Raw genomic sequence first — 25,378 nt, forward strand, 5'->3', positions numbered from 1 at the left:
CATTTTTACGTTCTTGTGGCTCTTACTGTGGCTACCACTGCTGCTATATTGCTAGTAACTGCATGCACATCAGACAGACCTGCTGATAGAAACAGCAGAAAAAGCAGAAACGACTGTTGCGGTCGTGATTGATCTGATTTTAGTCACGTATATTTCAGAAAATTAGGAAATTATGTACATTTTATACAATAATATTGCATGCCCCTCAGGCTGTCTGATTTGTAACTTTCCTAACTGTCTTGAGTTAAATTAAAAAGGATAAAGAGAGGAGCCTATGCAAAATGAAGCAGTGACACAGTTTTGGAGTTTTGGAGGAAACAATGGACTTGCTGACTACAGGGAATAATTGCAGCCCCATCAAAGGTTGAGGGGTTTACTGTTCCCAGCAGTGATCTAGCATCAAAGGGACTCCTAAACCTGAAAGCCTTGGAAAGAAGTGGGTTATGAGCAGACACACACTCATTCATGTAGAAGAAGAAGGAAAAAAAAAAAAAAAAAAAAAAGACTGTTTTGTGAGCAGGACAGCCTGTTTTTTCCCCAGCTCATTGACAGAGCTTTATTCCCTGACAGAGCTTTATTCCCTGAGCATAGAGAGGTTAAACTTAGGCCTCCTAGGCCTTTCATTCTGTCAACATATTTTCCTACAGGTCTTGTACCATTAAGGAATAAGTAGAAAAGATTTTATCTTTGAAAATGCTTTATCAAATTATATCTGTTCTCAGACTCCTGAGAGTCTGTTTTCACGTTGCCTAAACAAGTACAACTTGTGCCATTAACCCAGTGATCTAGTCTCAGAGTGCTGCATTATGGTGTTCCCCTCGAGGAAATCGTGGTCAGGGAAACTACCTGGGACCCAGTATGAGCTTGAGCTGTGGCTTAGGTGTTACTGTTCAGTATATGGTCCTGTGTAACCCGCTCTTTCAAGCCCTCATCAGGTGGAAGAGAAGGACTAAGCATCTGACTCCATGGCAATTACTGAGTAAGGCAACTTCTAGGCTGGCGTAGGCAAGTACCTGCTAAGTCTAAGTGACAGGAGCAACAAGAAGCCCTCCTGGGCTCAGTTTCAAGCCTCAACATTTCACTCCTTCCCAGGACCAGGCTGCCTCAGCGTCCAAGTCATGTCTCCCACAGCATGGTCCAGCACTGACAGCAGAGTTGTACCTGCATCTTCCTGCTAGTTGGTGCAATGGTACCTTTTAAGATCTGTCTCCTGCAAATCCATTTACACACATGGATGCAGAAAACAGTGGTACTTCTACAGACATATGACTATTCACATGTTAGCTTTAGCAGAACTGAGACCTTGCTTAGAAACAAGATATTCAGCAAAAATTCTATCTCCTGTTTTAAAATTTGAAATGTTACAGATTGCAAATAATGTGGAAATGAGATCACAAAAGCACTTGAATACTGCATATTCAGAGGCCTCAACTTTAGTAAAATCCTGTGTATGAGGCTACCTTATGATTCATTTCAGCTGTTCCAGAAGTAAAAAGACAGTGGTATTTCAGGGGCTGACTGCAGAGGTCACAACCTTGTGCACACAATATATTGAATGATTCCATCATCTCTACCTTCAAAGTGAATTTAGACTGACATAGCAGAATAGAAAAAAAAAAACACTTAATAAACTAAGGGTTTTATTGCACACACACAGTTTCATAGGTGTGCATTCAGCAAAGAATGGCTATGACATTAACAGGTACACTAAAAGAGACAATCTTTGTATTAACAGCCCTATTCACCAAACTGAGATGAAAACAAAACAAAACTTCTCAGTTATCATACTATTATCCTGGCCAGTTTTACTTTTGTTTGGCTATACTATGACCTTACTGAGGAAACCTTATTATGCAGAGTGATAAACATGAAATTTAAGAAAATGCTTTTTTCTGGGTTGTAATAACTGCAGTGCACAGAGCCAAGAGAGGGATTCAGAAGTCATCACTCTGGCAGGGACCGGCCTGTGCACTCGTCCTCTGGCGAGGAGAGAAACTTTCCGTTGCGCTCCCCCTCCAGCCTCCTCTAGAGCAAGGATGGGGAGGGCTTCCAGAGGGCAGCTCACAAGCCCTGGCACTGAATCAGCCCAGGAATTTTTAACTACAGGAGAAAAAAATGGATCACATTGGAGGCCTTTCTCCTTGAAGAGAACTTCACCCTGGCCTAATCAGAGATGCAAATTTTTGAGGTACTCTGAACATCTTTAACTGTTCTGAGGAGTTTATTACAATAAGAAATGTAAATCATTATTACAATAAGATATGTAAATCATCATCATGCATTTTTTTTGTCCAAAGTGTAACCACTATTGAACCCTTTGGTGTGACAAGCTTTGTAAGAAAAATGACTCAGGCTCTCATCATCTTAGAAATATCTGTGTCATAACCATTCTATATGGTCTTTATTACTCTTTCACAGCATGACAGGAAACTTTAGTGTTCCAGATGAGATGAATTATTAGACCAAATCTACCAGGTCTGAAGTACCTGAAAACTTTTGAGATCCTGGGCCTAAATGCTCCTATAGAAGTCACAGCTATGAACAAGGTGAGGAATCCAGAGATTCAGTGCCCCAATACAAGGAGGTTCCTCAACGTAAGTAGCTCTATGTGCATCTTTGGTTTGCTCATTGCTTGGCAGTGTCATGCTCTGGTTCTTACATTGTACAGTCACGATTACCTTAGTTTGTGGCCATCTCTTGTCAGTCCTACCTTTGCTTCTTGTCCTTTCAGTGTTGCTAACTGTCAATCTCTAAGATGTTTGAGTGCCTGAAATGTGAAATTTTGTTCTTTTTCAGTAGAGGTACCATGAATTTATTCAAACCTGCTGCTCAGATCCAGTAGGATCACATCTACCACACAGAGACATTTATTTAGAAACTGATTGAGAATTACACTGAGGAGTCTGCACTAAACCATGACAATAAATAACGAGAGGATGTGTGCCTAAAGGACCTGACCCTAATGAGGTTCGGTCTTAAACAGTCATTCTGTTTGGAAGACAGATACATTTGTTCTTTGAGATTTTCATGTTTATCCTTTTTAGGTATATCTTTCTGTAAGATTTTGTTAATACCTGACCGTGGGAGTCACTAATAGTTACTTTTAGGTGAAAAATTAATAATAATGAGGAGGTGACAGCGAGGGGGATAATTTTACATATGATACTAATTGTCAATATTTATTTGTTATGTAACCTAAAAATCTTAACAAGATGGCCCCACTGTTTTCAAAGTAAGTATATTCAAAGTGCTGAAAGTATATTCAAGTGTGCTGAAAAGGAGACTTTGGACAGTTGTTAAGTAGAAAATACTGTCATAGTCTACTTTCCTGCAGAGAAGGTCTTCTGATCTGAGGATATACCTTACAACATTGTTAGTCTTGTGTAGGACTTGCTCTTTAATGAACTACTTTTGTTATTAGTCTTGCCAATAGTTCACCCTTCAAAAACTTACAAAAACCACTGTGTTTTGGACATGTTCTATTTTAAGATATATGTAATGGCAATAGGGAGATTTCAATGGATGCATGTGCAGCAAGAAGAAAAACAATAAGGACTGATGCGTGGCTTATCACCTCTGTGAGACTGGGCAGAGTTGCTGAATTTTCTACCGACTGTCCTGTAATTCCTAGGATTCTGTATCATGAGTTTCTGAGCTGTAAAAGTGAGATTATATTTCCTTGTAATTTTACTTCAACGTGGATATGAACAAAACAGAAGAACTTCTTTACTGAAGACTTTGGGCTCCTACCCATTTCGTTTGGTCTGCAGAGTTATTTGCTTTTACTGTTATTTCCTGGACATCCAGGAAAAGACATAAGAAAGTCACCATGTTCAGGCATTTTCCTGTAGACAAACTTGGGCTAATATTAAAAAGTAGCCAGAATGTATGTATGGCAGGCCACAGTTATGAGAGGGTAGTACATACAGCAAATAGCTTTGATTACATCTTTCAATCTCTTTTAACTGACACTTTGATCCAGGATAAAGTCTTCCCGCTTAGGTATTTCAGCTCTACTCATTAGCAACTCATTCCCATACTGCCGTTCTTAAAGTGGAGAAAAAAAGTAAATAATAACATTGTGTGAGTCCTAAATTAATAAAGCTCCCTCGTAATCTAAAGCAACCAACCATTTACTTACTACAGTTAGCAGCAGGTCCCCAAGTTACAGAGATTCACAACAGGAAAATCTCTTCACTGCAGCTGCACAACTCATAGCCCTTAGGCAGAAGTGGAGCTTGAAAGGCATCTAACCAGTAGCTGTGAGGAGTCTCCAGTTCTTCAGGTAATGCAAGTTTCAGCAGCCATGAGAAGAAAAAAATAAAATCACTCTTTTCCTCCTTGCCTCAGGCAATATCTGCTTGTGTGACAAAGTGAAAGCTCAGTAGTTCTGCATTTCAAAAACTAGTTTGATGTTTGACTTATATTCAGAGTGCTCAGTAACTCTACGCTTTGCACTCACCTGTTTTAATCTCTCACCATACAAGGAAGCTGATAACAAAATAATGAAGCAACAACTGATTCTGGGTGTAGCAAGCTTAACATACCCCTCTACCAGAGAGTAATAGAGCCTTTACGAGGAAAAGAAATCCTCTAGTGGCTTAATTGTTTTCTAGGCATCTTGCTAGATGTACTTCTCCAACAGTAAAATCATGACTAAGGAGAAATAAACTCTGCATAAGGGTTAACTTGAAAACCTAGTCTAATATTAAGAAGCTGTAATTCAATAATGAATCCTATAGGTAAAACAGGACTTTCTGTGACCAGCTTCATAAGTGAAGAAACTGGAGATGTTACATTGAAAGAGTCTGAGCCAGAATGTAACTTACGACTGCCCTGTGTTTTGGGACGTTACAAAACAAGGTCTCTAAAAGCAGGAATACGAAGTCTGAAATGATCCCACCTTCCCAAACTTTTTCAGGGGTGAACTCTCAATCTAGCTCTGCATTTTGAAAACAAAAAGGCAAAACTGGGAACTCAGAGCTTTGCTTATCTCTCAAATTCAAATCTGGACTTGGATTCAAATTTTGCCCCTTGATGGCAGCTGTAGGGTCTTCTGCTTTCATACAGGGAGCGTGACAGAGGCCATAAATACCCCAGTTACATGCTCAGCCTGTGGCTGCTTAAGAAAAATGTGCCTTCCCATTCACGCAGCTACACTAGGGTCCTCTGATTAGCAACAAAGAGCACATGTAAGTATGTCCTCAACAGAGAAAGGTACTGGGAGTCCTGGCTAATATCATGCCTTCCCAGGTACACCTTTTTCTCTGAGAGGACTTACTGGCAATCTTTAATGAGAGAATGGAACAAAATCAATCACAAAGCTGAAAATATACTGATGGAATATATGTGAGAAAAATTAAATCTTAATTCATTTTTTAAAATAAATGTAATTAAAAAATAAGAATCAAAAAAGTTCTTTTTCAAATAAATACATATATCGCTAAATTACGGATTTACAAAGATTAACAAACAGAAGTATATGGGAGTCTGCATAGCATTGGAAAGTTAGAGACACTTAAAAATATTATTTGCCTTCATCTGTCTTATAAAAAGAAGCAATTACAATCAATCATGTTGTAATTTTATACTGGCTTACAGTTACTGGCGAAGTTACTTTGGGTTTAATAAACACTGTCTAGGATGGAAAATGAAACTTAACAAGGGCCTTATTCACGTTTCAATAGATCCAGCAGTTATCGTTGTAGCAAACTGCAAAAATATTTCACAGTACAATGAAGTATCCTGTACAATACTGGCATTTGTCTTTAACTGTAATCAAATCAACATGGAAAAACCCAATTCCTAATTTACTACAAGTTGAATAAGTAGCTAAAATTCTGTACAACTGCCTGAAATCACAGCATTTCCATCGTCTTCAGCAAAGAAATTGTAATATGATTCAGTGCCCTGCAATATCTAACACCAAAGCATAACAATCATGCTTTGCAAATGCCCTTAATTACATGTCTACAAAGCAATAATCTCTGAGAAATGGCCATTGCTTAAGTACTAATATAGTACTAGATAAACATCAAAGGTCTTCACAAGGCTTAAGCCCTGGAGTGGAATTTATCTAGCATGAAAACTAATTTCTAATAACTAAGAAGGCTTAGTTAAAAAAACGTGTTATATAGACCTAAAAAAAAAAAAAAATCTAGTTTAATCAAGGAACCCCAAGTTACAAGAATTTAAAGGCTATCACTGAATGGAAGCCTTTCCCAAATAGTTGACAGAAGAGCAGTCAGTGGAAAGTAGCAATAAAACTAGAACTTGTCACCAAAACACACTGTGAAACAGACTATAAAAAGGTCGGAAATGGGGAATGTCGGAAATGGGAAATGTCGGGGTAGTTCAGATACCCTCAATAGATTGTGAGACCAGAACACATTAAGAGTGTTAGCGAGCCACTGTGTTACCTGCAAGCAAGTGAGGGTTTGTCTGCCTTCCTTGAGTGCCCTTTGAGGCAGAAAAGTAGCAGTGTCCCTGGTGCATCATCTAGCCTATTAGCTCGCTAAGGAATATTCATTAAAGATCTTTTTCACAGTTTCTCCACCTTTTTTTTTTTTTTCCTCCCCCTCCAGTAATATTTAGTACACTGCTAGTAACAGTATGACTTGTGCTGAGATTTTGGCAGTTACCTGCCAAATATTTGTTACCCATTTTGTGCAGGGAGGAGTTAGTATTTCATTGATTTTATTCAGAAAAGATTTTTTTGGAGTTGAATCAGCAATATCAATAGGTTCTGTAGGTCCAAGCTCAGGGCTGGTACCAGAACAGCTGGTCTGGCTAGACTGGTTATGAGGGAAGTATAAGACTGAGTGTGAATGGGTGATGCAGAGCTGCCCAAGTCAAACAAACAAAAACTGAAGGAAAAAAGCATGGAAAAAAACTAAGCTAGTGTTTAAAGGCAAGCTGGCCTCTGAGAGATTTTTATTCTGGGTTTGTTTTTCACACAACTGCCTTGACTCCCAAGTTTCTGCAGTTAGCCTAGCACTAAGGGCAGGGGCACTGCACCTGTAAAAGCAGCCAGCACCTGCTGCAAGGCTCCCAGGGGAGGGAGGGGGCCCGGGCTAACACGGGCAATCCCGGCTCAGTAAGGTAGCGCGTGGCTGAAGTGGAGGCCCAGCCCCTGCACGGAGTGCTAAGCAATGTCCTAGCAATGCAGCCAGCACTCCACAGCCTCGCTTGCACAGAGCAGGAAAGGGCTAATAAGGAGCAAGTGTTTTGATGTAGCAAAATTTTCCATCTGTTCTTTGGATTTATAATTACATGCAACTCATACTCTGTGCACCTTCAGCAATCCATAATTGGGAGGCATTTGCCTCATTAATCATTCAGGTGGTGCGAGCTGCTCCGTGTGTAACTACAGAAGTTATGGCCAAATTTACATATTCTCAGTGATTTATACCATTTACCATGTGCAATTGTTGGAGCTTTAATTTATTCTGCAGTGATTTGCTGTTAGTGTAGCTGAGGTTTTCTTGCTATCATGAACTACCACAAGGTGGCACTGAGCCCGAGACACCTCGGTCCACCAAGTCTCTTACCCTGGCCTGGGCACCAGCTTTGCCAGGATAGAAGCTGTTGAGCGACTTTATTCATCTTTTACTAACTAGTTCGTCTAGTTGGTTGCACAAAGACCACTTACCTTTCTTTTTCTTCCCGCCCCCCCCCCCCCAAAGCTGTGGATATGAGCTAACTGCTTCTATGCTGTGAGGCTTTGGGATTGATGTGGGTGTTATTTGCTTATGTCATGTGAGGCCTGTTTTTTAGGCACGAGCCAAACCATACAAACAGCAGCTGGGTTAAATCCATCAAGAGCCAGTCTTTGGCATCCACTGCCAAAGGAGGCTGGTCCTTACCAAAAGGGCTGAGAGGAGCAGTTCACAAAAGCAGCACTGTGTTTATAAGAAGCATTCGTTAGTAGGTTGTTACCCAGCGTCTGTTGTGGGTGTTTCTTTTGAGAGCAACATCCTGCCAACACGCTGCTGTGCCAGCACAACCCTCCTGCCAGCCAGCACGGCCCCTCACTTTGCAATGCTTCTCCAGCACCTTCTCTACTTTTGTGTTAGACATCCACTTCCAGACCCTCCAGTTATTCCCAGTACAAGCACAACACCTATCATTTTGGTAGTAAGATACTGCTCATTAATATTGAGCAACATAACAACAACAAAAAAATACATTTAATAAACTTATAATCAAATCACATTTAAATTTTGCCTGGAAAATGAGTTCACTTTCTTCATGGAAAGGGAAAAATGTTTTTTACAATGCCTTCCTCATCTATGAAAGGATATAAACATTTACACACAGAGAAATAATAATAAAAAAAAGATATTTCTTTAAAATAGGATGAATCTCATCTCTGAGTTCAAACCAAACTCTTAGCCAATAGGAAAATACAGGCAGTGCAGTACAAGCACAGCACGGATGTTTACATTTAAGCACATGCCATTCAGATGTTACAAAAAATAATCAGGCACCAACATATCAAAGGTATATTATTGACATATGGTGTCTGACATGCCTCCACAAGTGAATAATTACATTGGCTTTGATCACAACCAGGTGACTCATCTTTCCATATGAACAATTCCTCTGAGAAACTGTATCAGATTTGTTCCTATACAGGAACAGTTTTCTTAGACTCCTTCTGAAGGACAAACCATGTGTTAATTATACAATACATGTCATGAGCCCAGGAACACGCTGGCTAGACGCATTGTGGAGTCTCCTTCTCTGGGCATCTTCAAATCCACCTGGATGCAACCCTGTGCCACATGCTCTAGGTGTCCCTGGTGGAGCAGGGGGTTGGACTATATGATCTTTAGAAGTCCCTTCCAACCTCAACCATTCTGCGGTTCTGTGAAATCACAGAAGGGGGGAGAAAGAAAGGGAAAAAAAAAAAAAAAAAAGCTTTCAGACCCAGGGCAAGTGGTCCTCCTTGTAAGTGAGGTCAGTCTGCCATTTGTGCTGTGCAGTACTGCCTTACAGTCCCTAAGAAGCGTTCCTCCTTTATGGATAGCAATCCAGATTCCTGGAGAAGGCTCAAGGGGGAATACGCTCTAAAATAGCATGATCTGGGGACTGGCAAACTTCAGCTGGCCACTTTAGGTAGTTTTCCTCTGTGGTAAAGATTTGTTCTGTTCCTGGCAGTCCTCCAGAATTGTTGGAATACAAAACCCTATCAAAGTTTCCCCCAAGCTGTCACAACACAATCTTTAGTTGCTGAATTTGCTAAAACTGCCCCATTCTATCATATTCATCTCACAATAGGACCCCAGAAACACCACAAAGCTACCACTGCTGCTGCTAAAATGCTCTCCAAGAGGCAGGCAAACAGAAGCTACTTCTCCAAGTTATATACGGTTGGCTATTCTTGATGCTATTCTCTTAAATACATTGTTTTCTGTTTATCACCTTACTCATTTGGGTGACAGTCACCAGAAGTCTCAGTAGGGAGATCGGCAATCAGATCACTGCCTGGTACAGAGAACCACTACATAAATTAGTGCTTAAGTCCTTTCTCCATTCCCTTCTAGCCAGACCTGAGGAGTCAGTTGTTCAAGCTCAGAGCTTGGGAAAGCAGGAAAAAAAGAAGCAAAGGCCATACCCAAGCTTACACAGACACCACCTAATGAAGGACATTTTGACTTTGCTGCACCTGTGTATGTAAGTGTGTGTGTGTGTGTGTGTGTGTGTATATATATATATATATAAAATATATATTTAAAGCTAAATTAGCTCTATAGTCCTCCCTTCCCCAAGACCGGTCCAGCCTTGAACCCTTAATCCAATTTCAATGGCATTACTTACTTCATGTGTCCTAAATAAATACTTTTCTGTAGTAGATAAATAAATAAGAAAAATCTATTTCTTCTTAATAACATCCTACAGTCTAACAGATTAGTCACCATTTTACACCTCAATCCCCATTCAGCTGGGGGAAGATCTTCTTACAAAAGCGCTCAAATAAGCTGAAAGCCCAAAGTGTTATTCTGCTTTGGCCGTATTTAGAGCCTAATCCAGAACACTTGCTGCTCCCACTGACATTTGGACAAGGCTTTTGGCTCGCATCCTGCCACTTCGCAGTGATGACAGCTTCCTCCCTATTGACAAATTCCCCTTTGTTGCTCAGGCCAATCTGCTGAAGATCCCCATAGGTGCGATCTTAACTGAAGCCTAGCTACAAAATACCAAGTTGGTCTAGCCTTAAACAATAGGCTTGACTGCAAAAGCTCTTGCCTTGAACTTTTCTGTACTTCCAGTGCTGAGCTTTCTATCTTTAAATAAAATTACTGTTAGTGTTTATAGAATTTCCAGAGTTTATTCTATCAGTCTCTCTGTGTGTTCTCTCTGGTATGCAGAAGGAAAAAAAAAAAACATGTCATATATTTTTTCTAGTCACTAGTTGGTCCTCCTTTAAGGACCTTGTAAGACATTTTTGTGTATTGTTTCTCTGCATATGTGGGCAGCTTTACTACTTCATCCCCCTCAGGACCACTTAACAACATCAGCAAAGCAATTAAGTGTAGTTTTCAGGAAAATGCCAGAGGCATTACACTGTCTGGATGGGAGTCTCAACCCAATTATTTTCAGCTAGTTGTGAACTGTGGAAAGTGGACTTTACTTCATTATAACTTCAGTTCCCACTGATTAAAAGTCTAGTGTGTTACAGACAGTAAGGAAAAATGAAACAATTAAACTTCCCATCAATAAAATTGCTGCATATTCTTCAACAGAGGAGTTTACTTCTCTCCAGAGAAGTGATTAAAATGAACTGATTGAACTATAATTTGATTGACTGAAGAGCCTCAATCCATTGCACTAAAGCTTAAATTTCATCTTATTGCTCTATTTAACTCTGAATATAAAAAATTGCTGGTGGTCTTGCAACCCCCTTATGCAGTCATCCAGATAAAATTTACCATTCACAGACTGCAGAAGGTTCTGTTCTCTTTGCTGCATATGCATCATTCACAGTGGACAGAACATGATAAAGAGGAAGTGATATCTGGAGAAGTAACATTAATACAGCTTAAAAAAAAAAAAAAAAAAAAAAAANAAAAAAAAAAAAAAAAAAAAAGCCTGCTAAATTATCAGGCATCTTGTACCTATTACATAATCATCTGGGGACTTCTAAACACCATCACAGGTAATCCCAGAGATTGGAGAAAGTAATCGAGATGTTATTTATAGCTGCTGCAGCAAAAAATAAAAGTATTCTCCAAACCAAGAAAAGTATCCGTGATGCACTTCCCTTCTTCGGCAGGGTGTGAGGTTGCACACACGTGGGCTCATGTGTGTGCGTGCACAGGCCTCTTCTGTTCTAGGTGGCATTTAAACAGCACACTTAGACTGGTCTCCAGGATAAATTATGCTAGTTATGAATTGGGATGCCTAGGTTCCAGTTCAGAGTGTTTCATCAAACCTGGGGTAACTTTCTAAGGTTTGCCTTTTCTGCAGGGCATTGATCTTCGCAGATGAGAAAGCGTCCTGCCAAAATGAGGGCTTTTACGTGCACAAAGAAGTCAAATAAAAGCCAAAACGATGCTGACTGGCAGCAAGCTCAGCTGATGATGCCGGAAGACCAAGAGATGATGCAAATTAAGAAACTATGATCTATTTCTGTCACTAGGATAATATGATGGACTGATAGAAAATACTTAATATGTGTACCTCCCTGAAAAATCAATTGAAATGCCAATTCCTATTACAGGGTGCCACTCTACGGCATTTTCCAGTTCGTCTATTCCCACCTCATATTTTGAGAGAGAATGCAGGTTTTGAAAGACAACTGCTCCTCAGTAACATTGAATTAGCATATATTATAGAGTTAAGTTACAGCAAGGACACATTATGTTGACAATTAAATCAATTAGGCTGGGTAAGATAGGCAGATAATGGTATAAAACACCTGGGTTGAACATGGAATGCTGTTCCTCTAACAAATGGTTCAAACTCCAGACGAAGTCAAAAGATGCTTTTCCATTAGTGTCCATAGCCATTTAGACAACATAAAGGTGATGTAGTTCTCTCTGTAAAATGGGGACATGGGCTCCTTCAGCTATAATATTTGCCACTGAGCTTAGTTTACTGTTGAGCTTTGTTTGCTTCTAGCAGTGAATAAAATACTAGGCTAATTTCATAGCTAATCAGGCCAGGTTGTGATATGTAATAGCTGACACTGAACACCGGATACTGCCAATCCCACTTTAATGGGGATTTCTGATCATAGGCACGGTTATTAATCAAGTAGTTGTTTTGATTTCATTGTTTATCCTCTGGGCATACCATAGTTCTTCCTATTTGTTAGGAAGGTGAAGGAGGCAGGTGAAGAACAGGCATCCGCTGGCCTGTCCCCAGAAGAGCATCTGTGACAAAGACTCAGGCCTGTCCCCAGAAGAGCATCTGTGATTGAAATTTGCTAACAGTGGCACTGAAGTATCCTGGACCATACGTGAAGGAGCAAGCAAAGAGTAATTCAAGTTGGATCTATTTTCCATACTTGGGAATCTTCTGGCAGATACAAAGGAATAACTACTTAAAACTGACTGAAAGAAAGTCATTTCTCTCGGGATGCTGTGGACCACATTTCTTTCCTAACCTTGTTAGGAAGAGGAATCAGAATTTTCTACTTTTCCCCACAACAAATGAATCTAAAAATCTGTAATTATAAACATAAACAAAAACATATAATCCAGCAGATTTATGTTTGAAAAATACAGTACTTTCATTACAATTATACCATGATTCTTAATTTTTTAGAAAATGTGATTACTGCCATTTCTTCATTAGATTACAGCCTCACTATTTAGGAAAACTGTATTTAAATGCATGGTATTATCCATTTACTCCACATTGATAAAAGCCCCAACTAAACATAAGCAAACACTTGAATGCTGTCTTCCTAGCAACCAAGGTCTTCCATCAGAAAAGCAGCATTTTTTTTTTAATGTACCATATACTCAGCCAAATTTCTAGTTCACAGACCTTCTACCATTCAATAACAATCAAATTCCCAGATTATCATCTTGGGTGAAACTCCAAGCCAGTTACAAAGCCACTGTCCACTTTCAAAATAAATGATTCTTTTTTTTTTCCCCTAAAAACATCACATGAGAAATATGAATGCCCTCATCTTTAACATTACAGCAATCTGTCAAGCCATTACCTATCTGTCAAGCCATGAAGAACAAGTTTGGGTCAAAATTCCATGTTGGATTCATCGAAGTCCCTATTTGACAATCGGCGCGACAATCGCTACTTACTTGTAATACTATGGCCATGGGGACAGATTTGCAGAATTTTGTGTACCCTTCTCTCTCTCACTAGTAGAAATACCAAAAAATTAGTATTAGGCACTAAGGGTCTTCACATTTACTAACTTGCTCTAGAGCTTAACTCTTTAAAACTTACTAGCAACATTTTTAAGTGCTGAGCTTCTGCAGTTCCCACAACAGTGGGAAGAAAATGCAGTACTTGGTACCATTGAAATTTAGCTCTGTTTTGCAGGCTGATATAGTTGCTTTGATTCTACTGCAGAAAGAGTTATTTTAGGTCTCTCACTATCTCTGTGGGATGCCAGGAACCCCTCCCAAAGTACAAAGAAATGTAATGTCAGGTAAAAATGAGGGAACATTAAACAGAAATAAAGGCAGTTTTGAAAAGTGGTTCACCCCTCTCCAAACAAACAAACCCTTTCTTTGGTGACATATCTCCTCTTTTCTTCCAGAAAATACTGAAACTAACAGAATCTTCTCTACATCCTTCATTTTTTTATGCAAGTTTATCTTCCCCTTTCTTTCTGTTCTTATGTGAAAGAGACCTGATATGTTGCTGCTGACTTCAAGAAAAGAAGAGCAGCAAATGGGGGAGTCAATTACCTGGTCTTCCCAGCCATTCTTGCCAACACTGGGATATAGTGCAGCACCCTAAACAGGGCCTCTGACATCAGCTTAATGTAGTAAATTAATGCTACTTGCAAGAAAGGAGAAATGTCTGCAAACGGAATGGCGCAGACTAATAGTGGACACAAGGGGTGGACACATGCCTAAGTATTAAATGCTTGGCAGGAGTGGGCAGCACTGGAGCAACTTTTTCTTCTGTGCCAAATGGGTAATACCACATGGAAGAAAATTTTAGTATTTTGTGTTTAGTATTAATGCATTCGCATCTGGTATTTTGCATTTTGTTTCAACTTTAATAAATTATTTATGAGTTTAGGATTATTAACAATTTGAAGCTTCATTACAAGTTACCTTGGGGGCTCTCACCTGCCTTGTCCCATTAAATTGTTATTCCCAAATATCAAATTTACATTTAATAAGATATCAATTGAACACTGATACAATAATAATGACTTAATAAAATATATCCATAGAGGTACCACTAGCTTAAATATGTAAGCAGACACAGCACACAGTCTGCAAGTCATTTGTTGAGTTTCTCTGCAAATATTTATTAGAATTATGTAGTTGTTAGAATATGATAAGCTGTAAGAATATGTAATTGCTATTATCTTCAACTAATCCTTGTAACAACCAAGAACCACATCAAATTGTGAACCTTTGACAATTTATAAGGCAGTGAGGAAATAGCTAAGTGCTGTATGTTGATAAAACTCCTGTGTCAAAAATCATGAAGTCTTCTAGCATTTGTAGATCTCATGAGATGTACTGCCCAAATAATTTTGATGTAAATATATATGTGTACATATATTACTTTAACCTTCATCTCAAACTGAAATTTTTCTGTACAGGTTAAAATATATTTCTATATTAACTGAGACTTCCGTTTGAAAATGTTCATATGGCATAGTTCAACATTGTTGTTTGGGTGTCCCAATGCACCAAAATAGCACCTCGAAAGACAAAGTTAGGCAAATAGTTTGGCTTAACTCCTCACTTCAGTAGGGTTTACAGGAGATCTTTAAATGCTCATCTGTGGAAGTCGAATGTCAATATTGTTGTTCTGTGACAGTTTGGGATTTTTTAATATTAACTGCACATCTTCATCCTTTTCATCCACAAAACATTAGTCTTTAACTTACCATGCCCACTCTGTGGATATCTCCATTACACAGTCAAGGATTACAGTATGGACAGTTCTCCTCAAGCAGCACATGGGTTCATGAAACAATTACAACCCCATTTGAAGCCTTAATGTCCTTTGAGCATGAGATGTCCACAAGTCCACAGACATGTGCTATTCAATCCTAGTAACCCTCGACAGATTTCGGTTTCAAGCTGTTAAAAAATGTTAAGATCTGAAGGGACTATTAGACTTTCTGGTCTAACCTCCTCTATCAGAATTTCACCCAGTTACTTCTGTATCAATTCCCATAACTCATCTTTGACTAAAACACATCTTCTAGAAAGACTTCCAGTCTTCATTTCTAAGTGGAAAATCTATCATCTCCTCTCAACAGTTTACACTGGCATTTTTTATCCCCACTTAGGCACATCTTACTTTTCAATTGAGCTTGTCAGGTTGTCACTCCCACTTCCAGTCAGAGATTTTTCTTTCTGCTACATAGTGCTTCTGTATTCAGTACTTTTGTCCCAGGAACATGCTGATAGGCTATAATCCAGCCAGGCTGCTCAGAGTACCTACCAGTCATTCAGAAGCACGCAAGCAATTCTGCATGCATACATTCACATCTTTAATATGTCTTTTTAATCTAAATGAGTCAATGTTCAGAATAAAGTACATCTCTTATCTTTTCTTGTCCCTGAACATCTCCAAGTACATACCTTCTGGGCCACTCTAACAAGAAAATGGCAAAACACAGAATTTGTCCACAACTTGAAGGGGGGGGAGGGGGGTGGGGGGCGGCGGGTAACCATCTTACCAGATTTTCCATTTTCTGTCACTTAAAAGTCAGGTTTTGAAAGGAAAACATTATGAAGTTTCCGATTTCTGGGCCTTCTCTGCAACAGATCCTGTGAAAAAAATCAAAATAAATCATGCACAGTCCACTTCTGGCTAGTGCAAAAATAGCCACCAAAAGATAGGTATCAGTTCCTCAAGTGAGTGCAGTATAACCACTTCTGTAAACATGACAATGAATAATGATCAGGGTCTTATTTCTCTCCTACTCTGCTGTGTAACAGACTCTTAATTATGGCTATTACTAATTGCTCCAGTGAATTCTACATGGCTAAAGTAGCATTCTCTTCCTGACATAAAATACAGGATTAAGATCTTAGCTTACAAAAGCTCCTCAGAAGCATCTACTGATGATCATCCCAACTGAGGAACACTTGTTCCAGAGAGCAAGGGTTTGGCCCAGCTTGCTGTCTCCTAAGCCTGCACCATCAGGTAAAAATTGATCCCATAACTTAAAATGAAAATAAAGGAAAGCAAGAAAAGCCCACCTCTCATTAAGCTCCAAGTAACTACTCAGATCCCCGTTATTTTAGCTAGACCATTGCATCCTGCAAAGTTCACTACTCTTCAATAAGTTCCTGATGACTGAGGCTTGCAACACAGCAACACAAAAGCAGTATCTCAAATTATGTGCAAGAGAGGAAATTGAATTAGAAATCACCTACTAAGGCAATGCATCCTCAACATTACTGCATTACAAGCAGAGACTTAACCTTTCTGTTTTACATATCTAACATGCATGATAATTTTCAGGGTAAATGTAACTCTACTCACTCCACAATCAACTAGAACAGATACCGAGAGCTACTCCAAACAAAGAACAATGGGGCAGAAGAACATTCAGGTTTATACATAGGAATCATGAATCAATTCTTAAATAGTAATTAATAGAAAATAAACATAATTGCCTTCTTTAAAGATTATTATAGGAGACTCCTCTCATCTTCTGCAGACATGTAAAATCAAGCTAAGCATATTTCCTGGGTGATGATAACTTATTTTGTTTAGATGTACTTTGAATTATGTACTTATTTACTGAGAGCCAACATTTTACAACATTATCTATGACAAAAATAATGCCTGGCAATTCGTCAAGTATTAATAAAGCACTGTGCTGATAAGTGTTACTGCTGCCGCTGCTTTTGATTTGGATTTACATTACTTTTGTTTGCGCTCAACACTGTGGTCATCCTTATCTGCCCAGCGAGCTACGGATTTGCACGTGTAAACCCAAATTCCTACCCTGTGACAGTGCTAGAGGAGAAGTGCACCTGCAGCACTGCTCCTCTGCCTCCCAGTGTGTGTGCAGAGCCAGCCCGCACACGCGTGTCCTGGGCGCCCAGGCCCCCACCGCACATCTCCATTGCCACAAGCCAGTGCAAGCAACTGCATTACAAAAAGACACAAGTTTCACCTATATCTTTAGGGGACCTGACCTTAGGCGACTCTAAACACATCCTTAGGTGGCAGGCAGCAGTTCTGCATACTTTCATTCACTTGGTTAACGCAGGTCTGACTTGACTTTGAGTTCATAAAAGCCTTTTTAAAAAATGACATATAAGCTATTTACCAGCATTCCTTTGGGAACTTTAGTACTACATGACATCTGTTGGTGATGCTTTGTGACTCCAAAAATCCATAACCTAAATGAAAGACTACTGTAGGAGGATGGGGTGGGGGGTGGGGGCACAGATCTGATTTGCCCGAAAAAATCAATCTGTCACTGCCCAATTCCAATCCTAATGAAGGGGACAGCTCACTGCCCACAGCAGCATGCTTCACTCATCCAGCCCCAAGTCACTAAGTCTGCCTGCAGGCACTCTCGTAAGACCAGCCCCGTGGTGCTTTGAGTGGTGCACTGAACTGCAGGAAATGACAGGGACTCCACCCCTGATCTGCTGGAAGCCCAGTGAAATAGGCATACCCAATAAATGCAACCACAGTATGCTGCTAGGTTAATGATAAATGTGTGTAGGAGATAGAGACACTTGCATTTCCACTTTATTATCTTTAAGTTGTCCCACTGTGTTATCTGTAATTTATTTACCCAGGAAAGTTGGGCCCAGATGCAGCACCCGTTTTTTTTAAATGGAGCTACTTGTTTTTCTCAATTTTGTAGATGGATTAAATAAGCCAGGAGGGAGCCAACTAACCTGTGTGAGGTCACATAGTGAACTGTAATCTACACTGTTGTAGATGCTTTAATCCATTCAGGTTCAAGACCTAATTTGGCATAAAGCTGGTGTATAGCTACACTGCACAGTATATTTTATAATTGTATCTTCCAGTAATCTCCTGTGCATCTCACTGAAGCAGTAACAAGCAGAAAGAGCAGCAGAAAAGCCTGCACTGGGCAAGCTTTCCTATTAAGATCTATTAATGCATCTCAATTTTGACCTGTAGTAATTAGGGTAACCTAATAAGCCTGAATGCCCCGTAAGAATCTAGGATGATACAGCATCTATCGGAGAAAGTCCTAGAGAGCAGCTAGATACTAAGACACCTAGCAGCTAGAATATAACTTAAAAAACAGAAGAAAACAGAGAAAATATATTATCAAGAATAAGCAAGTCTGCTTTACACATTCTTTCATGTGCTTTCAAGTACCACAATTTCTACAATCACTTCCAGCTCAAAATATTCTATCTACTTGTCTCATTTAACAGAATATCCTACACACAGATTCAATATAGTTTTATGGTAACTACAGTTATTAAAATTATTCCAACGCAAATACCATGATGTATGACTCTGACAGAGTCAGCTAGGTTTTGCCAGAAAAGCAGAGAGCGCCCCGCCTTCTACCTTGCTACAGAACAGGTTTTAGAGAGCTTGCTTTTCCTCTGAAAACCACGCTAATACTTCTTTCTTTAAGCCTACTTTTAGTAGGCATATCCTGATCGAATCAGCAATAATACACTGAATCTTGAATTGGGGGTGGGGAAGCTTCTAAAAGAATTTAGATTAATATAAATAGCTGCACCAAGCTTTCAAGATGGACAGTGTATTAGAGATTTGTATTTCAGTCCATTTTGAATGGATAAACAGAAAAGAAAAAACAACAAAAATTTGCTTTGTAAAGTAACAATACAATTTCTAGTTTAACACTTCCCATATATGATTAGAAATATTGTGATACACAAAATTTACATCCATTGTATAGAAGGCCTATGTTTCATTTCATTTCTCCTTCAGCTCCTGAAAAGCATCTCATTTTCTAAAGTTAACATCTATTAATATAAACCACAAGCCTTTTGCAAATGTAGATTCCCAGCATCGTTTCTACATCCAGACCATTCATCCTTCCCATCCAGACCACCGCAAGGATCCAAAATCTTGTTCCTTAGTCAAAGGTTTAGTCAAGTGTTTAGGAAGTTTTCTTAAAGGTTTTCTTTCTTACTGAGAGATAAAACAAATATTGCCAAAACATCCATAGAAGTTCAGAATTATAAATGTTCAGAAATGGTTGTGAAAATTAATTGGAGTGATGCACTCTGCAATGCTGCTTCCTATCACTTCTTTCTTAATTACTTAAATGGTTTTGTAGTTCTTTTAGTGCCAGGTAACGTGTTAAATTTCAGAAACCCCTGATGCGCTCTGCGACAAACCCCAGAGTCTTTACAGTCTGTAAAGGTCCAAAGTAGGGAAGATGGGGAGGAGAGATGCAGAATGCAAGTCTCAGAATTTCTTCCTTCAAATTCATCACTGACACAGACAACAGGATCATAATAAATAGTTTCTTGAAGGTAATGATCTTAAAAGATTCTCTTAAAGATCCTATAATAGCTGCCAGCAAATCCAAATGACAGTCTCATAAACAAAGGAAGATGACTTTTCCACAGGCCAGCTCCACGGAAGTCATACAGACTTTCAAGTTTCCTGAATTCCCTAAACAATAATCTTGCATTGGAAAGTCCACGCAATGTGGCTTGCACATCTGGATCAAGCTCAATGCTTGGAATTTAAGAAAATCCTCCTCTGCTGTATTCCTGGACTCTTTGCATCTCCCACTGTGAGCACATCTCTCCTCAGCCAGCTCCTTCCCTACCTTCTCGCCAGCCTCCAAATTCTAGACAGGTGCCACTGTCACGGCCTACACGTGGTGCAATCTCCTGCATGCTGTCTGGTTTCTTACACTAGTACCAGCCACACTCAATCTTTGCGTTCCCCAACAACCTTATTCTTGCATTTATTGGTCAATTAACATAATCACTTCTTAAAAAGCTGCTGTAATCCTTGTTAGTATAGCAGGTTTCTTAACATTAGTATAAAGTCTATAAAGAAAGAAATCAATATCCCACTAGATGTATGTAATGGAATCACCTTCCATAACTATGAATTCCTTTTGGGGGACTTGGAAGAATCCTCTGATGTTTCTGCTGGATTCTTCAGTTTTAGCTGATCTACTACTGTCTGCTTAATCAAGTTGTTTAGTATAAATGTGACTGCACCTATGCTAATATCTGCACTAGACAAGCAGATATAAAAACATTTGCATGCCAAATATTAAGTTCTTTTCTATAACGTTATGCCCCTATTTACTATCTATATTTTATGTCTTATGGATTTCTAAACATTTAAATTTATAACAGTGCTGTCACATATCTGCAAGCACAGACAGCTTTATGAGCACTAAAAAAGCTGCAACACACAGCCACTAAATACTAATGACATAAATGGTATCCACTAATGGTCTCTATTTTTATTACAATACAAAACTTCAATATATTGCAATTATCACTGCTCTCAGACTGAACCATACACACTGTACAATGCTAGCTTCCCTTTCTATAGCATAAAATGGCATTATTTGTTGCATACAGTTCTGATCTAGAGCTCAGATTTTGACTGAATGCTCAAGTCAGCACTCCTAGCTACAATTCGCTCTATTTACAGAGTTGTACTGTTAGCTAATACCCTAAATTGTCAGATATGCCAATGCATTAGACATTTTTCAAAACCTACTGCACTAATAGCATGTAAGCATAGCACATGTCTTGTTGTACCTGTCAACGGCCCAGTAACTTTGCAAAGGTAAAACATGTCAAAAAAGAAAATTATCTTCTTATGCTCTTGTGTATAAAAAAAAACTTCAAGTGAGACTTCTTTCCCTAAAATTTTGCAGTATGAAAGTGCATATGACAAAGCCTTCTCTCTCCTAAGTGAATTTCTACTTTACCTTTTTGAAGTTAAAATTTAAATTCTACACTTACAATTACAGCAGTCTCTCTTTATACTTCAACTATTGAAGAAATAAAAACTTATTCCTAGACGAAATCTATGTTGCTCAGAAGGAAGAGGTTTATAACAAAAATTTCTCATATATGAATGGGGGGAATAAATTTACTTCCTGGAGATAAACTGAAATCTATGCATTTTATTTGCTAGGAAATGTCATCAGAAAAAGAGTGCCACGTTCACTTCTCAGACTTTCTCACAGCTACATTTTCACACATAGAACAAGCCTAGCTATTCGTTTTCATTGGCTTCAACTGAGAATAACCTCCAGAAAGCTTCAAGTTTGGTGTGGTAAGGGAGGTACTTCTGCTTCCATGCAGCTGGGTAGTCATTTACACAAAGAAAACACTGGAGACAAACTAGGTGTCAGACTTGGTAGCAGTTTACATGCATTTTATGATACAAGGCAGACAACAGAAACGTGCACACAAAGTATTTCCCCTTCAAGGGCTGGCTAGTGTTAAGAGTGAAAATTTATAAAAGACTTCAGTGCAATTATTCCAGAGTTACCATGCAGCTCCAAATACTACTTGCCATTAAAAAAAATATAATACAACTGACACCCTTTATTTTTATAATGGAAAACCACTTCAACTAAAAATAGCGTTTTTATTAAATGTTTTCACTTAGCTTGAATACATTTATGTCTATACATACACTACTGACTACTGAACACATTACTCAAAATACATAGAATATATACAAAAGCCTACAACTGAGAATATGTAAATATTGCTCCTCATGCTTGCATTTTTGTTTTTCTGACAATAATCTTGAACATGGCAAGTGCTTCCAATAGAATGTCACATCATTTCAGTGTCCTATTATTTTGCCTAAAGAGGTTTTAATCAAAGATCCTAGTTAACAATCATTCCTGTTTTGCAACTATAACAACAAACTATTCAAATTTAAAATTCTATGGCCTTTTAATTTTCATAAAACTGGTTTTCCAAAAAGAACAAAATGATCACTTTAAATACTAGGAATAAAACAGTTTTCTTTAAAATAAAACATTTTAGTTCATTTTCTAAATCAGAATTTGCTTTTTTTTTTTACTTGAATCTTCTGCATATTTTAAAATTTGAAACAAAAGAAATGGAATCATTTCACTAACACAAAACTGAAATATTTGAGCACATGAGGAATGCTTAATTTACTAAGGATGTTATTGGGTAACTACAACCCATTTTTAGAAATATTTTTGGGCATTCTGAAATGGATTCACTGAAAATTATTTCGCACTGCCAAATAGTCAGTTTGTACCAAAAGAAAAAACAAAATCCCTGTTAAATAAAACCTTAGGAAAAATCTGAAGCATAACGTGACAAAAAGTACTGACTGGTCTGAATTCCTATAACACCTCTATGGAAAAGCAGGAATCGCAGGTCTGTTCATGCCAAGTCTACAAGTGCCTAAACCATTTTTCCTCCTGTTATCTGGGGTTCAGAAATATGCCACATGTGACTTTGGATGCAGCAAGGCCCCATGTCCTTCCTCTCGCACATAGCACTTAGCTGAGTCTCTAATTTAGAGGAAATCTCGTAACATCAAGGAGAAGGACAGGGGCCTCTGCAGCTCTCCAGTCAGGTGGGTTCCCTGTACAACCAAAGAGTGCTCCAAAGCTCCTGACTTCTGTGTCTCTGCCACAGGCAGACAGGCTGAATCCAGTCCGAGATCTGAACTGTCCTCCCCTAAGCATTTGGAGTGAACAGAGTTTCTGTTCCAACCTAAAAGGTTCTAAGGCACCAAAAGCGAATACAACTGCAAAGACTGCCACCCAGAACTGGAACTACAATTGCAGGTATCACATACAAACACACAGTTTGACCCACACAAAGCTGGCCAGTGTATTTCTGAAATCACAGATCTGGCTGCTCTCTCTCTGGACACCTTTTCCATCCTGTTGCCCAGGTCTCTTCTAGAGTAATAAAGAGCTCTTGTGGTGCCTGTCTTTACCCGGTTGCTCACTGTGAAACCACACTCCTTCACTAACAAGACAACTAATAACCCATGGAAATCAATGAGAGGTTCCTATATACTTCACTGGATGGTTGGTCAAGAGCTAAATTAGAAAATTCTTGCCTCTGTTATTGCCTAGAATGTTTAGCCACATATTTTCTTTTCATACATGCAGATACTATTTCAGAAACCATTCTAGAAAAATTTTCTATTACCTCCAAAGAGAGTAGAATATTTACACTGAAGGGTTATAAGATGTTTCTTCTTATTATAACAATATAATAAAACAGCTATACTATCTGGAAGGTTTACACTTCTGCCTTGTAACCCTGCAGATGAATAGCTCCAACCTTTGCAGGAATTTGCAGTACAAATGTCTATTTTATTCCAGAGCTGTGCCTGAGCAGCCTATTAGTAGAATACTGATAAATGCTACAATAGCTATTCTTTTTCCTTCCCTTTGCTTTTATGTCATTGCCAATACCTATCCTTCCCCTGGTGCTGTCAGCTGATGTCTCTCTCATAACTCTCAGGGTAACAGCATTAGGAAAAAAAAAAAAAAGAAATTAAGTTCAAATAAAACTGCCAGGTAGAATTTGGCATTATGAGATTATGGCCTGAACTGTCTTTAGAAGCAGGCACACACATGCAGAGTTATAACACCAATGACCTACAAAGAACTTACATATTAAAAAATAATTATTTTAATACTATTTAAGAGAAGCAGGAAGATACTAAAACATTATTTTCCTTATCTAGTAATTTTGTGAATTTAAATGACAAGTAATAAGTAAATTCATCTTCTCTACACATTTCTTGAGGATGATGTTGTAGGACCATACATACTACCACACATGCATGTCATCAGCAGATATTAAGAAATCTTCATTAAACACATATATGGGACTAGCAGGACATTAAAGCAGGCATTCGTGATAGCCAGGAGGCACTTCTATGCACACAGGTGTATTTGCACAACTAAGGTAAACCTAAAAACAGTTGAAACTGTTCTGTGAGTAAAAACAGAACAGTGAGATGATGGAGAAGAACATTGATAGAGATCAAATAATAATTATGAAGAAAACCAACAAGTAACTGCAAACCATGAATGGAAGAATAGATGAATACTTGATTACAGTACTGACAGCTTTAAAATATCAGTAGAGAATTGCTTAGTACTGTCATGAAACAAAAAGGTAAATTTAACACATCACAGAAAAGTTATTCATAATACAACTTAAAACAAATACCAAATTTAAAACCAGAGTGAGATACTTTGTTTGGCAGACAGAAACTGCTATTCCAATCAGAAACAACACGCTCCTTAACTAGAAACCTCAAGGAAGCTGAAAAAGGAAGCACCATAGAGAACAAGCAAAGGTTTTGGGTTTTTTTTTTTTTGTTGTTCCTACAAGCAATGTCTTCAGTGAGTAGAAAGAGAGTAGAGTGGAGCAAAAATAGCACGTCTTCTACGACAACAAGAGAAACAAAAATATTTAAGTATCTATGACTATAATATTTTGGAGACAGATAAGAAACTGCTAGATGCTTGTCCAATCTTAACACAATCATTCCAACAATATTTCCTTCTAGCCCTCCTAGTGTATTCATGTTTAAGAGAAACAATTCCACTAAGTAACCAACATTTCTTTTAGAGATCGTGGTCGCAAATACTACTGACACATGTACAAAAGCAACTTGGAAGAGCTAACATTTGCTCATCAGTGCAAAGCTGGCTTGTATGAGTGGAGTTGCAAAGAAAAGTGATCTTAGAAAAAAAGTTACAAGAAAACTAGCAAGCAAAGTCAGGCTATGGTAAGTACGAAGCAGGCTAGCTATAGGAAAAGAAATAAGTATGTGCCAATTTCAACTTTCAGAAAAGACAAGTCAGCTGCCGCTCTGATATTTAGAAGCCTGGACAATGACAGACATCACGAGAAATCCTAGTTCCTGCCCACCAAAAGAAGTCTGACTACTTGGAATCTGACTGCACAAACAACAAAGCACTAGACCTTATGACTGTATTAAAACACTGTTATGAGACTGGAAAAATTAGCAATGCTAATGCCTGAATATCAGTAAATGTAAGAAGTGTAGGAAATTAGAAGGAAGCAGTAGTCATGGTGAAGCAGATATCTAAAGATGAAAGGAAATCTAAGATCTAGGAAGGCAGACAAAACTGATAAATTACATAAAACAGCAACTGATGGAAAGAGGGGACAGGCAATTAAGACAGAGGACAAAAAAAAAAAGCTGGAATGTTTATCAGGAGGCTTACAGAAGA

At 38.6% G+C, this 25,378-nt stretch overlaps 1 long non-coding RNA gene across 1 annotated transcript in view; it reads right to left on the reverse strand.

The window, feature by feature from the left end:
- LOC112945007 overlaps positions 1 to 15,886 on the reverse strand; it is a 40,195-nt gene extending 24,309 nt beyond the window's left edge. The window contains exons 1-2 of the long non-coding RNA XR_003248909.1: positions 15,860 to 15,886; positions 4,142 to 4,279 (exon numbers count right to left, since the gene is read on the reverse strand). This is a non-coding gene — a long non-coding RNA (uncharacterized LOC112945007). The remainder of the gene's footprint in view (positions 1 to 4,141; positions 4,280 to 15,859) is intronic.
- Between the last annotated feature and the right edge of the window lie 9,492 nt (positions 15,887 to 25,378).

This window comes from Nothoprocta perdicaria, unplaced genomic scaffold, assembly GCF_003342845.1.
Source record: "Nothoprocta perdicaria isolate Ctin4 unplaced genomic scaffold, notPer1 scaffold_18, whole genome shotgun sequence".
Lineage (NCBI taxonomy): Eukaryota > Metazoa > Chordata > Aves > Tinamiformes > Tinamidae > Nothoprocta > Nothoprocta perdicaria.